Raw genomic sequence first — 16,110 nt, 5'->3', positions numbered from 1 at the left:
CCTAAATGTTTTATGGTTTCACTGCTTGTATTAGGTCATTGATCCATTTGGAGTTAATTTTTATTTGAGGTACATGTACAAATGAGTATATCCAATAGTCATTTGAGACTGTCTCAATCAACATAAAATATCTATTAATATTTATATACATTATGTATGCAATATTTTATTAGGCAGTCTAAAACAATTTTTTTCTTTGTGTCTATTATATTTTAATTCTTTTTCATGGAGACATTTACTTATTTTTAAATTTATTTTTATAAGATATATTTATTTCAATTTGTGTATGATTTTTCTACCCACTTTTATATGTGTATAAGCATACACATCTAGTGTCCCTGGAGGCCAGAAGAGGGCATTGGGCCCTCTGGAGTTGTAGATGCCATTTGGATGCTAGTAATTGAATTCAAGTCTTCTTAAAGCATAACAAGGTTTCTTAACCAGTGAACCATCTTGCCAGAATCTGTTTTTAGTATTCATTTTGGAGTCTTGAACAAGATAATGGACATACACAGAATGTCTATACTATACTACATAAGAATTACATTTGCTGTACTGTGCAGCTCCTTTTGAGTAGGTTCAAGTGCCCATGAATTTAAGGAGGAAAAAAAATACATCATATACCTAGTATTTTCCAGGCACTAAATTAGACATCAGAGATACAAAGAGGCATAAAATATGCTCTTTTCCCGCCAGCTAGCTCACAGTGTGGTCTAAAAACTGACATTATAAGAAACTTCAAGCTGCAAACAAAACTGTCACCATAACTCACCCCAAGTCACCCTGTCCCTGAGAGAGGAGAGTTTTCCTGGGGTCAAAATCTGTCTTTAGATGGTTACTTATGCAAACCTCTAATTTTAACAAAGGAAACGACTTTTTAAAAGATAGCTACACGGATACCCAGTGTGCTCAATGTCCTCTTCTATGTTCTTAGGAAATCATTTCAATCAGTCTGATGTTGATGTTGGGGAGGAGCAATTTGATACTTATTTTCCGTTGTTCCTGGTAATATAGAGCTCATGCCCCTTACTCTGCCACTTCTGTGCAAGTTATCCAGTCCCTCTTAAGGCTCTTTTATTGTCTTCAGTGATTGCTAAATGTTTACCAATAATGAATCTGTGAAGTTGACTTTCTTTGTACATTTACCATTAGTCAGGGAAAACATTTACCTCTACATAGAAACAATTTTTTCATAATTATCTTGATTCTATCTTAGTAAATATAATTGCTTAAGAGCAGATCAAGCAGGGCAGGAAGATACAGTATCAAATCAAGAGCTACAGATGGGCCAGGAGGTGGTGGTGCATGCCGTTAATCCCAGCACTAGTGAGGGAAAAGGCAGGTGAATATTTGAGTTCCAGGATGGCCAGGGCTGAAACAGAGAAACTGTCTTGGTGGGTGGGGAGTGGGGGCGGAGAAGAGCTACAGCTGGGCCAGTGGATGGCTCTTCAGGTAAAGGCACTTATGGCCAAGCAGAGTGATTGGAGTCTGATTCCTGAGGCAGGCATTGAGGATTGAGAACTGCTTCCTTCACATGAACACTGTGTATGCACCCACACACATACACAGATATAAGTCTACCCAAACAAATAAGTGATTCAAAAAAAATCCTATAGTTACAAAGTGATGCTACACAGGTTGATAAAATACTAGTTTTCAAACAATAATGAAAATGCTCATATAATTTAGGAGCATGGGAAAATAGAAGTATAAATACTTTTGCCATTATCTAACCCTTAAAAAACTAGAATTTCTGTTCTTTTGTGTATCTTCTCTTTAGATAATTGATTAGGAATTATTATTTAGATTATGTTATCTAATTTTGTTTAAATATCTAACTATTTATATTAGATATATTATCAAAATATAATTTAGATAATTATATATATATATATATATATATATATATAAAACATATTATCTAAACACAATTTAGATAATCATTAGATTCAAAGTGAGCAAAGCTTATCTGAGTTTAGAATATTCTTATCTGAAGTATACCTTTTTTCTGAATATATGGTGAAATTCACAGCTTTTTTTTTTTTTTTTTTTTTTTCTCTCTCACACTCTAGCCTCTCCCTGGCTATGTTTGATTATATCCTGATTTCTAGGAAATGGTTTAATGACACTTCTTGATCATTCATGGAACAATTTCTTTTGTCTACTATAAGGCTCCCAATCTTTGTGTGTGTGTGTGTGTGTGTGTGTGTGTGTTTGAGTTTCTCTGTAAAGCCCTGGCTACCCTGAACTCACACTATAAATCAGGCTGGCCTCAAATTCAGAATTCACTTGCCTCTGCCCCCTGAGTACTAGGATGAAAGGCGTGTGCAGTGACACCAGCATAAGATTCCCAAGTTTTAATTAAAATTATTTATTCTTTGACAGTTTCATACATGTTGTAACGGTTTACATATGCTTGGCCCAGGGAGTGGCACTATTAGAAGGTGTGGCCATGTTGGAGTAGGTGTGTCACAGTGGGTGTGGGCTTTAAGACCTTCATCCTAATTGTCTGGAAGCCAGTCTTCTAGCTAGCAGCCTTCAGATGAAGATGTAGAACTCTCAGCTCCTCCTACACCATGCCTGCCTGGATGCTGCCATGTTCCTGCCTTAATGATAATGGACTGAATCTCTGAACCTGTAGGTTCTCTCACATGGCTGATGCTCTCTCTAGGCACAGGTTGTTGGCCAGGTTTACAGTAATTGGCAGGAGTTACCTTCTGTAGAGTACCTTCAGTTCAATCAGAAGATAGTTGGTTATCGCCATAACTCTCAAGCCATTATTGCAGCAATGGACATATCTCACCAGGCTGTTTGTTATTGTGGATCACAGAGATAATGGATGGAGTAGACTGTTGAGGACTCCCCTTCCAGCCTGTTTAGCACTTCTGGCACTATGAAAGGGAGGCTACATCCAGGCAAGAATCAGCTTGGTTTCTGGACATTCTGTAACTAAAGTATGCTGTGTCTCCAGCAGTAGAGTCTTATCTTGTGGGTAACCAAGAACGATGGCAATAAGGCTCCCAATGGTTATTTGTTTACTTGCTTGAACTTTTTTGAGGCAGGGTCTCACTTCATCACCCAGGCTAGCCTTGAGCTTTTCATCCTCCTGTCTCTGCTCCTAAAGGCTGTGATCATAGGCATGCACGGCTTTCACAGTTAGCTATGATTTCTCATCTGAGGAGCATGATCCAGTCCCAAATCTGAAAAAAGAAACCAAACACTACCCCTTTAAGATCATAATACCAATCCTCACAATTCTAGATAATTTTAAGGCATGGGATTACTGGGTAATGTCATTAATCCCTTTTCAGAGTTTGAAGATTTTGTAGAATGGATGGATGAGTCTTCCTTACTAGCTGTCATAAATGTTGCAGATGATGTCCACAGCAAAAGTTTCTATGATAGTATCAATTTACTGTAGACCAGAGTATCCTTTGTTCTTTTAGAAATATTAAATCTATAAAATCTATTTTAATTAGATATTAACTTATTAATATCAAATATATGACATGTCCATATAATTTTTTAAAATCAATGATATATCTTTCTTTTCTTGCCCTTCATTTCTTTACAAAAATAGTGTCATAGAACTCTGCAATTGCACTCCTATTCACAGGGATTTTAATATGACAAGAGAATCCTGGAAGTAGGAGATGCTTTAAAAACAAAACCAATCAAAACCAAACAACAACAATCCCAAATCCACAATATTTCCAACTCATAATTAGAAGGGGGATATTTTAAGACTTCCCCTGGATTTTCAGTTTATCTTTCTCATTGTAATTTCCCCGTTTTTTTCCCCACTGTGATGAGAGGGGCATTGCATGTGAACTCCTCATGAGGCTGAGCTGGTGTTGGCAGGAAGAAGAACAGCCAGTACAAGCGACTAAAGAGTGAGGCGAGAGTCTGGTAAGGATAGGGTGTGGGGCTACAGCTGCTCCCTCAGCAGGAGAACAGAGGCCTGTTATGCTCACAAGAGGAACACACATGGTCTACTTCCATCCTTGCAGAGTCCCCGTTTCCGCTGAGTTATCTGCTGTCGCTGCTTCTCAGCCCAGAAGGACCTGGCACAATGTTTACTACCTGAGGGGATCAGAAATAGAGACCAAAACCCCCATGGTGCCTTCGAACAAGCAAGCTTAGAAAGCCACAGAAGGGTGGACAGATTGTTCTAGCAAAGGGAGGTGGGTATGGCTCCTGAAGCCTAGACCCAAGGGAATGTTGTTTGTAGGTGACCAGGAAGAAGGAAGAGTAAGATTTCTGGCAGACAAACATCATCTTGCCCTGGTAGGAACTTATTAAATGTGCTGTCTTATGTTTTTTATGCCATTTAGAGGCCTGTTTGGGAAAAGTAGGTACACGGAAGCAGTCCCTCCTATGTTGGAAATTGCCAGTTGGCAAGTTCCTTCCCTTGGCATGGAAAGTGCCTCATTTTTCACATAAAATGCAGTGGCACCAGAACACAAAGCTCTTTGGAACTCTCCCAAGTGCACTTTTTAGGACATGCCAGGTTGATGGCAGTCACTTGGAATCACAGAATGTTGGAGTCAAAAAGCTAGAAAATGTCTTGCTGTCAAAGTTCTGGATGGTAATCAAAATCCCCTGCAACAGCCTGGGATGCTTGGGGACCTATAGGGCTTCGCTGGCCAACAACCAAGAGAGGTAACCCATTATGGGCACTGGGATTTTTATTTGTCAGCCTCTGGGGTCTAGAAGGGTTTTATTGGCCCATTAGAGGTTAGTTCTGTTTGAACTCTTTTTATATGTATGCATGTATGTACTTTTTATATGTATGCATGTATGTAGTAGGCTTTCATATTCCACCTCCATATTCCCTCCATTTAGCATTTGCTGCTGCATTATTTCCCTTGACTCACTCACAGGACTGTATTCTATCTCCTCTCCCTTGGAATCATCAACACATGGCCCCTTACTGATTTACTGACCTTTCTGAGTATTATAAATGGAGCACACCCCTGAAGTTAAAGATAATGCCCTACTGCTGAAGACACCACATACTTAGGCCATAGAACACAGAGGAATCTTGGTGTTTACCTGTAAGGTTCGTACCTACTGGCTCCTTTTCATAGGGCTAGAAAGTTCTATGCACACTACTAGAAGAGAAAATGATACCCGTCTTATCAGATCCAGCTGTGAACCTTTTGAGCCACAGTAACGATCATCCTGGCAAGGCATTCCCACTGGGGCAAGAGCAGCATAAATGCTACAGGAATAGCTGACCGCTTTCTGACTTCTATTAAGGCCTGCTCCACAACTCCATAGCTGACATTGTTATCAGGGCCAAGAACTGGTACCTGGAAAGTTCATAGGCCCAAGGGGAGATTATGCTACTGTTACTTTGCTAAATGGGCACAGTATTAAACAGACTTCTGGGGACTTATCCTCATACTCATAATGTGATATAATCAGCACACCTTTTAGTCTGCATCAGAAAATCTTTTGGAGTAGGTAGTGACTCACACAGAGACCAACAAGTTAAAGTGCAGGGAATAGAAGATTAGAATTATAAGTCCAAAATGGGACATCTATGTTCTTCTTCCTCCTAAGGTTCAGGATCACTGCAGAAGAAGAGGCAGAGAGATTATAAGAGCCAGAGGCTGGGGATGACTTTAAGGAAACAGTTTTTTCTCGACATAGCAGGGCTGTTGTTCATATGAACTCACAGCAGTTGTGACAGCACACAAAAGGTTGACACAAGTTCAAGCCAGAAAGAACCCCAGCATGGAGGGGTGAGGTAGACAGGAAGTCCCACCCCTAACTAAGGAGTTATTGACAACTGAATGTTTCTGGGTAACGGAGAGTTTTCTTTGAATATGTGCCTCTTGGTAGATCAACTACTCGCCAATAGAAAGCCACATGACCAAGAGAATATAGACAGAACAAATGTAGTTGATGGGTTAAAAAAAAAATAAAGAATACACAGTTGACTGGGTAGGGAAGGTGGGATGGATCTAAGATGAGTTGGGGAGAACATAAATCTGATCAAAACACAGTGTGCAAATTCTCAAAGTTACTTAAAAAAAAAAAAGTCGAAAAGGGCCTTAGAGGTCATCTGGCAGCTGTGCCTGCCAACAGACGGAGTGATTCATGATTTTCCCCAAGTTTGGCATCTGCCTGGGAATTTACATGATGTCACTTCAGCGCCGACAAATGAGCAGCTTGGCTAGAGCCAACACTTGTGTGGGCTGCTTCATCCACAGGCGTTAGCTGGTTAATTTGAGGAGAAATCTGCTCTCCCTGAGTCAGTAGACTGCGACACTGGCACTCTTACCTGCTCTGAGCCTCATCGCTCCTTTATTGCCTCTAGGACCTCTGAGTCACGCGATTCCTCCCTTCTCCATTCTGCTGCTGACCCTGAGGGCAGGCCGATCTGCTCACTCTTTTCTACCTTGTCCAGTCACCATACCTATAGTCTCCTCCAATCAGGGAAAAGGCAGAACTGAAACCAAGTCTTGTGTTTCAGGGTGAGGGGTGTACGATGTGTGTCTATCTCCTCTTAACCCGAAATCCTTCTCTCTCTGTGCTCAGATGTTCTCAGCTCCCTTCTTCCGCTCCCAAAACAGCTCACAGAGTTTGGGCTGGAGAGCAGGCCAGACATAAAGAAGGAACTACAGAGACCTGGCTCTAAGGAAGAAGCTTAAATTTGGGGAAGGCTACATCTTAAGCCAAAGGGACCCTGCTTTTGTTATGGTTTCATGGCTGTGAAGAGACGCACAACTCTTATGAAGGCAAACATTTAGTTTGGGGCTGGTTTTCAGTTTCAGAGGTTCAGTCCGTTATCATCATAGTGGGAAGCACAGCAGTGGCAGGCAGACCTGATGCTGGAGGGGAGTTCTACGTCTTGATCCACAGGCAGCAGAAAGAGGCTCTCAGTCCACATTAGGCGGAAACCTGAGCATAGGAGACTTCACAACGCACCCCCACAGTGACACACTTCTCCCACAAGTCCACACCTTCTCCAATAAGTCCACACCTCCTAAATGTGCCACTCTCTATGGCCATACATTCAAAACACATGAGTCTATGTGGACCATGCCTGTTCAATGACCCCTTAGTTGTAGAAATAATACTCTAGTAGGGCAGCGTGCATACCTTCCCCTTAGACTCACTTGACCGAAACTTGTTTCCTAACCTGAGGCCATGAGCCAGAGAGGAAGGAACACCTCTCAATGTTCATCAGGGAGATGAACATTGAGAGAAATCAGGGACACTCCACAACAGAGATAAGCCAGAACAGGAAGAGATACATTTCTCAATGAGGGTCAATAGAGCTATTAAGTAGTCCTGAGCCTAATCTAGAGAAGTCTAGGAGTTATAGTTAAATTCTACATTGAGACTGGAAATGGAATAAGCCCTGAGCCAGTGGTTTTCAACACAGGCTTCACACTGGAATCATCTGGGAGCTTGAAAAAAAATCTCCTTAGGCCCTATTCTTAGAAATTCTGGTTTAATTGGTCTGGGATATATTGGTTTCATTGAAGTCAGCCTGGGAAAATCTAATCTAATAGTCAAGACTGAGAGCTACTTTGAAATGAAATGATAATATGTAACAGGGAAACTTTCCAGCACATAAGTTTATTTTCCAGTTCTCTGAAGAGAGATGGCATAAAAGTACCTTGGGTTCATTTTAGGGCTCTTCTTCAGATAGAAGTGACTTCAGAATTAGAAGGTGCTTTCTTCCAGGTAGGCAGGCAGGCAGGTGGGCGGGCGGGCAGGTGGGCAGGCAGGTATAGGAGCCCCCTGGAACCTGAACTTCACCAGTTGCAGTCTGGAGAAGATGCTATATGCTGTCAGAAGAAAAGAGCGCACAGCCCAATATTTAGATCCTTACAGAGAAAAGAGGGCATGGGCCTCAGGGTTCCCTGGAGCCCTGGCAGGTGTCTCCCTGTGAGCTCCCTTTGTTTCCACAGCTCTGTGACAGAAGCTCCAACACCAGCCCTCCTCCTCGACACTCTCCCTGACCACCCCGAATAAAATTAATCTATCTCGAGTTCCTTGAGTACGGCATTCATCTTCCTATTTCCTGCTTGTGTCACACTGCATTACGGTTATTTGTTTCTCTGTCTGTCTTTTTTTCCCTGCTAGACTGTGGATTTCTGAGAATCTGACTTTGCTTTTTCATCTTTACGTAATAAATGTCAGGAGTGCCTGACATGTGATAGGTGCTGAACAAATATTTATAGAACTGATCAGAAATCCTTGGCTGGGTTTCTAGGTAACCCAAAATGCTATTTCATTTACCATTGAAATTGAAATATGTGTGTAGGTAATAGATGGTGAGGCGGGGAAACGGCCTGGTATCATCTTTTTCTTCACGATAATTTAGAATTTATTTACGTATAGACTAAATAAGAACATACAATACATAATGCTGAAATTCCCTGGGTATGATAGTTCACACCTTGTAGTCCCAGCAGGCAAAAATCTGAGACAGGAGGATTGTGGTTGAGACAACTTAGGTCTATATAAGGAGATCTTATTAAGAGAGAGGAGGGTGGGCATATGCTACCAGCAGTCCAAGGACTTAGAGGCCAGTGCATGTGGTATGGAAGAATGGGAAGATTGGGGAACTAAAACTAAAGTTTCTCTATAGAAAACTTTTGCCCTTTAAGGTACTGTGGATCACAGAAGTCTCTTAAACAGGAAATGTCAACATCAGATTTATCATATGGGAACAGACCAATTTGGTGGCTTTTGGATGGATTAGTTGTAGCTTGTTAAGGTGGGGAAACAAGAAGATTGGAAGAGATAAGAAAATTGTGTTTTCTATCCCTCATTTCAAATAAGAGACATCAGCTGTTGCAGGCTAAATTATAACTCCACAAAAATTTATGAGCTGAAGTCCTAAGTCCTCACCCCTCAGAATGTAGCCACTTTTAGAGAAATAAATAACTACATTAAATTGAAGAAAGTCAGGGTGCGCCCTGACACACTAGGACCATTCTCTTCTAAAAGAGAGAATGTTAAAACAGACATACAGAAGGAAGACTCTAGCCCAAGCAGGGATTTTCAACTTTCCTGATGCTTCAACCATTTAATACAGTTCCTCATGTTGTGGTGATTGCCCCCCACCCCCAACTATAAAATTATTTTGTTGTTACTTCACAACTGTAATTTTGCTACTGTTATGAGTTGTAATGTAAATATCTGTGTTTTGCAATGGTCTTAGGTGACCCCTGTGAAAGAGTGGCTCAACCCCAAAAGGCTTGTGACCCACAGGTTGAAAACCCCTGCTGTAGGAGATGCAGAGGAAATTTATCAAGCAAGGAGAAAGGGCAGGAGAAATTAACCCTCTGTCTGTTTCATCTGAGACTTCCAGCTTCCAGATGTAAAAACAAAATTATTTTTGTTTGTTTAACTCATCCTGCCATTATGGAACTTTGTTATGACAGCCTTAGCTCCCTAACACAGCAGTAAACCCTTAGGACATGATCAACTTTTAAGTCATATGCTCTTGTGTATTATTATTTTTCATGACCTAAATCTCTGGGTCTTGGCACATTTTAGGGATCAAGTAAGTGACAGGTAATTTAATGCATAGTATTTGATTAAACTTTAACATAAAAATACAGCTCAGTGATTAAGAGCCCTGGCTGCTCTTACAGAGGACCTGGGCTTGATTCCCAGCATCCTCACATGGCTCAACCATCCATAACTCCAGTTCCAGGAGAGCTTACGCCCTGTTCTGGCCTCTGAGGGCAACAGGCACACACAGTACACAGACATACATGCAGGTTAAAAAAAAACACACTCATATAATGCTAAAAATAATTTTAAAATATACGGGGGTGACAAACAATAAGAGGAAAAACAAACAAATGAAAAACAAAACAAAAAACCCCAAACCTTAACTAGGCTGGGGAAATATATTAGCAGATGTACTGGCTAGTTTTGTGTCAACTTGACACAGCTGGAGTTATCACAGAGAAAGGAGCTTCAGTTGGGCAAATGCCTCCATGAGATCCAGCTGTAAGGCATTTTCTTAATTAGTGATCAAGGGGGGAGGTCCCTTTGTTGGTGATGCCATCTCTGGGCTGGTAGTTTTGGGTTCTATAAGGGAGCAGGCTGAGCAAGCCAGAGGAAGCAAGCCAGTAAAGAACGTCCCTCCATGGCCTCTGCATCAGCTCCTGCTCCCTGACCTGCTTGAGTCCCAGTCCTGACTTCTTCAGTGGTGAACAGCAATGTGGAAATGTAAGCTGAATAAACCCTTTCCTCCCCAACTTGCTTCTTGGTCATGATGTTTGTGCAGGAATAGAAATCCTGACTAAGACAGCAGGTAAAAACAAAGCCCACACCAGCTTGGTGAACTAGGTTTGATCAGTCAGATCCATGTAAAATCCTAGTTACCTCTGTATCCCAGCACTTGCCCATGGATATGAGCAGAGGCAAGAGAATTAGTTGGTGTTGCCCTCCAATTAAGGTTGAAGCCTACCATTGTCTGATAGCCTTCTGGACTTGTTGCAAAATGACTGACTCCCTTTACCAGCAGGGCTCTGATTTTGTCTGGGGAGTTCAAAACCCCAACACACCTATATCTGTGGAATGTCAGGTAGCCTTGGTAAAGATTACAGGTTCAGTTTCCTTTCTCCTGATAGGAACCTGTTCCACCAGCACCTAGGATTCCTGATGTGCCTTCCCATGCTAATGAGGCATCTCAGTACCTTAACTTTCAACCAGTGACCTCTGTCCACCCTGGATATTATTACTGTAGGTACTCACAGAGGTTCCGAACCCCCACCCCTGAACCCCCATCAATCATCTCTGCTCTATTTGCCCTCATGGACCAACATTGGCTGAAGATTCCTGGGGGGGGGGCGGGCGGGGGGAGGGCAGGGAGGGGTCAGAAAGAAGCTCTTGGGCCAGCTAACCTGAAGTACTGTGCATAGCAGCAGGAAACACGGCGACCCTGTTTTAAGATGGTAGAAGGTGACCGACTCCTCATAGTTGTCTTTGACATGTGCATGCAAATGTATAATGTTAAAAACCTTAGATAAATGTACTGGGAGTTTCTCATCCATTTTAGATTTTCCTAAATTCATGTTATAAATTGATATTTGTAATTTTCCCCTGTACTCACATTCAATCCCAGACACACACACACACATGCATGACTAAACAATCTATTGGAGCAATCTTCAATATATCTCTGGTAACTTTTTGGTAGCAAGTAACTGGCTCCCATATTGCTTGGGTACAGTGACCAAAGAGAACCGATGTTTAGGCTAGCTAACCGATTAGTATCTCTCTCTCTCTGACTCTCTGTGTTTCTCTTTCTGTCTCTTGTCTCCTTCCCTCCCTCCCTCCTCTACCTCTCTCCTGTAAAGAAACCTAGAAGCGGAGAACATGGGTAGATGAATGCTGCTGATGGTGGAGACTGCGAGTGACCTTAACTTATGCCCTCTGATTTGTTTGATGCTTGAGACCTCTTGATGCACAGGAGTTTGCCATCCTCATTACAGCCCCCACAGTCACTCTTGTTTAAGCCATTTTCATATTCCCACCTCCATAAACAGCTTCTTCCTAATACAAAGACTCAAAGGAATCCCAAGGTTGAGATTACGCTTTAAAATGTAGCTTACAAATAACCACACCGATAAACCTTTAAAATACATGTAACTTTGTACAGCCTCTTTTTTCCTTCAGAGCAGAGGACAAAGTCTGTACCACAAAGAGGGGTTTGAGTCGAGAAAGAGAAACAATCAGGAAGATAACCGCCTCCGCGATTCATGTGAAGTTTACTTTGAATTTTCTGAAAATAACATTTTCATTTAAGTATGATCGAGTGCATATATCTGAATATATCCATATTCTATATATACAGATTATTAAAAAGTGGTTACAGCCTTACTTAGAAAAAGAAAGAAAGGAGAGGACATGGGGGCTGGAAAGATGGTTAAGAGCACTGACTGCTCTTCCAGAGGTCCTGATTTCAATGCCCAGAAACCACATGGTGGCTCACAACCACCTGTAATGGGATCTGATGCCCTCTTCTGGTGTGTCTGAAGACAGCTACAGTGTACTCATATACATAAATACATTTTTTAAAAAGAAGGACATAGGACCTAGGTACCATATTCCATGATACACACAGGAACCAAGCAGTTTAAAATTTACCCCCACAATAGTAAAATATACACACAAAGAATGAACACTGTCTAATTTTAAAAGAGAGACTTTAAACAAATGTCTTTATTTTCCATTTTCTTCAGCTATTTTAAGTATTCTCAATAACCATCCCACCCTCCCCTCCCACCCCACCCCCCAAAAAAAACCACCACCTCTAAACTCACGGATTGCTAAATAAGGAAAATCTTAGTAGCTTTCTGAATTGTAATCAAATTTCTACGTGGGAGCATTTCAATCATTCTTAATTCTCTGAAAACTCTCGGCAATGTGGTGAAGTGTGACTTGTTTCCCTCTTCACTCTCACTCAGTTTTGCTTTGAGCATCGCCTTCTGTGGATGCACCAGTGGATTCAGGCTAATGGTCCAGCTTCTAAAGGGAATGCTTAGTGTTTGGGAGCTCTACGTTTTCTGGGACTCCATTTCTAGGTAGGGTTCTGTGTTGACTACAAGGTGTGAAAATGGGCTGTTGATGTGAGGAGACATACCTATCTACAATCCCATGGCAGAAGGATTGCAAGTCTGAGGGCTGTATAACGGGACCACACTGTAAAAATTAAAATACATGAGAATGCATGCCCCTGCCCGCGGGATACTTTATTTCATGGTCCTTGAAGGGGATCACAAACCTAGAGAGAAATGGGAATAAAGAAAGAGACGGCCGGGCGTGGTGGCGCACGCCTTTAATCCCAGCACTTGGGAGGCAGAAGCAGGCGGATTTCTGAGTTCGAAGCCAGCCTGGTCTACAAAGTGAGTTCCAGGACAGCCAGGGCTATACAGAGAAACCCTGTCTCGAAAAAACAAAAAAAACAAAAAAAACAAAAAAAAAAAAAAAAGAAAGAGACGAAGACCATGCATGTGTGTCATAGTCTCTTTTACTAAGGGGAGATGCTCAGGTTATATACAGTTTGGAGAGGGGTGATCAAAGGTATACAGTGAGAGAAATAATTGGGAAGAGTTATTTGCAAGTCTAATACATTTAGTGATTCATCTAGGGTCCTTGGCGCCACTGCCCTGGGACATAGGGCGGCTTATCTAAGAGCCTATCTCGGGTCGGATCCTCCTGACAGTTCAAGGTGACAGCTGTGGGCAGCTCTGGAATGTGAGAAGTCTCCTTCAGTCCTTGATGTCTGTTTAGGTCTTGCTGGTTCCCAGGAGTGGCCTTGCAGAGAGAGAGGGGGAAGTGCTCTTGACAAAGAACTATGTGGCTTTTAGCTACATACTGTGAAAACACCTGGGCTGCTGGAATGCCCTGGGTGTAAGATGCCTGGGTTTTCTCAACCTGGTCCCTGACAAATGCATTTATAAGTTGAGGCAGCCTCAGGTTATAGAGGAGAGGCCCACTTGTGTGCCTTACATCATGGACCAGGTCTGGCCACCCCACAGGGTAGCTTCTAACTAGCATTCATTAGGACAAAAGCCAAGTACCTTTGACAGAAAAAATAATTGGAAATCAAAGGCTAAATGACAAGTAGATGGCAAAAAAAAAAAAAAAAAAAAAAAAAAAATCATCCCCGTGTCTCCGAGGAAGCAAAGCAGTAAGGTGAGGTACTGGCTATACACAGTCAAGATAAGATGGCCTTGTGTTCAAATTTCGTTACTGAAGGGAACTTCCTAAGGCCCAAATTGCAGCTCACTATTTTTCCACAGAGTTTCATGACCTTTCTAATTCCTAATTTGCCCATCTGAAGAGACATGTGGAAATAATGATACCCCTCATACTTTTTTGCTTTGAGAATTAAGCATGATAATATATGTAAAATGGTTTGTGTTCTACCTTATGTGTGACAAAGGCTTTATTTATATTGATCCAAGTGTTGACAGTCAAGAAGAGAGGCATGCAGTGAAGATGGGCACAGAGCCAGGGTGGGAGCATGTAGGGGGCCACTGGGGTTCGTATATCCTGACTGTATCTCACTGTGTCTGGCATAAAGGAAACCCATGCTTCTTTGACTGTGCAGCCACACCAACATATGACAAAATCAGAAATCTGGAGAGCTATGAAAGCAACGAACAACTGTGCCTTTCTCTTCTGTTTAGCTTGTTTTTTGTTCCTTGGGAAGACCCCTCTGGCTGCTGAGATTAAAAGCAACGTCTTCTCCCATACCCCCACACCATCAATCCTTCCCAATTCCCTTCTTCCAGTGAATCAGGAGTTCTAAGCAGCAGCTCTTGTGACAGAATATCTGACAGGCTGGCTCCCGTGTGCTGGCACCTCTCCATCCCTGCCCATCCCTGTCTCAGTTTTGGCTTCCTTCCTCCGACTTCTCTGCATAGCAGCAGAGGGTATGCACACCACTCTGCTCAATGGCTGATGGACCTGCAGGCAGCCTCTGTGAATGAAGCCAGGATGTGCTTCAGAGCATATTTGGAGGGCATTGCTTCTGGTCGCCAGTGACAGAATTAGGGGTTGCATTTTGTTATCAGTAGGCTTTCCCTGGTCTCTTTTCCTGGTTAGTAATAAGTATGGTTTTCTTCTTAGGCTTTTAAATCACTATCTTGTTTTTTTGTTTTTGTTTTTTTAATCCTTCTCTCTTCTCATCTATCTCCTTGTTTATTTTTGTCAGGAACTATATATTTTAATATGGTAGGGTACAAAACCCTTTCTAAAATTCAATGTATATATGAAAATCATGAGTCCTTTGGGGGAAGGTTCCGCTTAATAACTGATGAGGCTCATCAAATTTAGCCCATAAATTCAAGGCCTTTGGGTGGGGGAAAGAAATATCCTTAATAAGCCCACATATAAATATACAAATGATGTAGCCATCAGTGGGATTACACACATAGGGTAATTGCTCGTCACCTTGCAGTATGGTAATTCCAGGTTCAGAGCTTATAGAGCACTATGAACACTCTGGCTGACTGACTCTTCTATCCTAAGATTTTATTCCTAAATAAAATCTGGAAAATCATGGCATTGGATGACTCAGGAGCGTCAGGAGAAATGAGAGAACAATATCACACTCTGAGAATGTAAACTATTCAAGGAAAACGGTAGCAATGTCTTAATAAGAACCAAAGCTGGAGAGATGGTTCAGTGGTTCAGAGCATATAAACACATTTTATTTTTATGAGACTCTTGTTGATGGTGACTGAGGGATTCATAATGTAAGGATTAAACCAGAATCTAACAAAGGTGCCCCAGAAATTCTGTGGCCAGAATGCATAAGTATAGAGAGAGGAATCGTGTTGACTCTGAACTTCTCCATCCTGATTCAGCAGGAGAAACTCTTTCCCATGAATCATGTGTTTTGTGGGTTTGTGCTGCATGCTCTTTGTTGGCCTGTTTTGTTTTGTTTTCTTTTGTTTTTGGTTTTTTTTTTTTTCTTGCCTTGCTCCATGTTGCTTAGGAGACTTTTTTTCTGATAAATCCCATCAGCTGGGTTTCCTTGTCCTCTAGTATTTCCCTGGGACCAGTCAACCAGAGAACTATCATTGACACTGATGGCAGAAGGGGAAGAAGTAGAATATAAGCTCCCCCGACTCTTTCCTTTTGAGGCTATGGTTTGACAATGGTTGTTTACATCTACTGTAGTCCACAATTCTTATCTGGTAGCCTTCTACTACAGCTAAAGCTGCAGCTCCTCTAGGTTCTGGTAACCATTCTGCACCCCCAAACCCCATCCCCTTTTGCTTCTTCATGTTCAGAGGAAGCAATGAACTTTTCAGTCTTGAAGAATTTCCATTGGTTTCCCTCTCCACAAGGAGAGCTTTGGGAACCGTCCCTGCATTAAAGAGCTTGATAGTCACCCTTTGAAGCTCTCTGCCTGTGTTTGTGTTTGCCATATGAGCACTGTCATGGACTGAGTCTTCTATCGTAAGATTTTACTAAAAGTTTAGTAAAGATTTTACTGCCAAAGAAAGTGTTGGAAACCAGGACACGGGATGAATCAGGAACACTGAGAGAAGCTAGAGAGCAAACAGCACTCTCTTTTTTTTTTTTTTTTTTTTTTTTTTTTTTTTT

This window comes from Mus pahari, chromosome 12, assembly GCF_900095145.1.
Source record: "Mus pahari chromosome 12, PAHARI_EIJ_v1.1, whole genome shotgun sequence".
Taxonomy (NCBI): Eukaryota; Metazoa; Chordata; class Mammalia; order Rodentia; family Muridae; genus Mus; species Mus pahari.
This window is presented reverse-complemented; position numbering follows the sequence as displayed.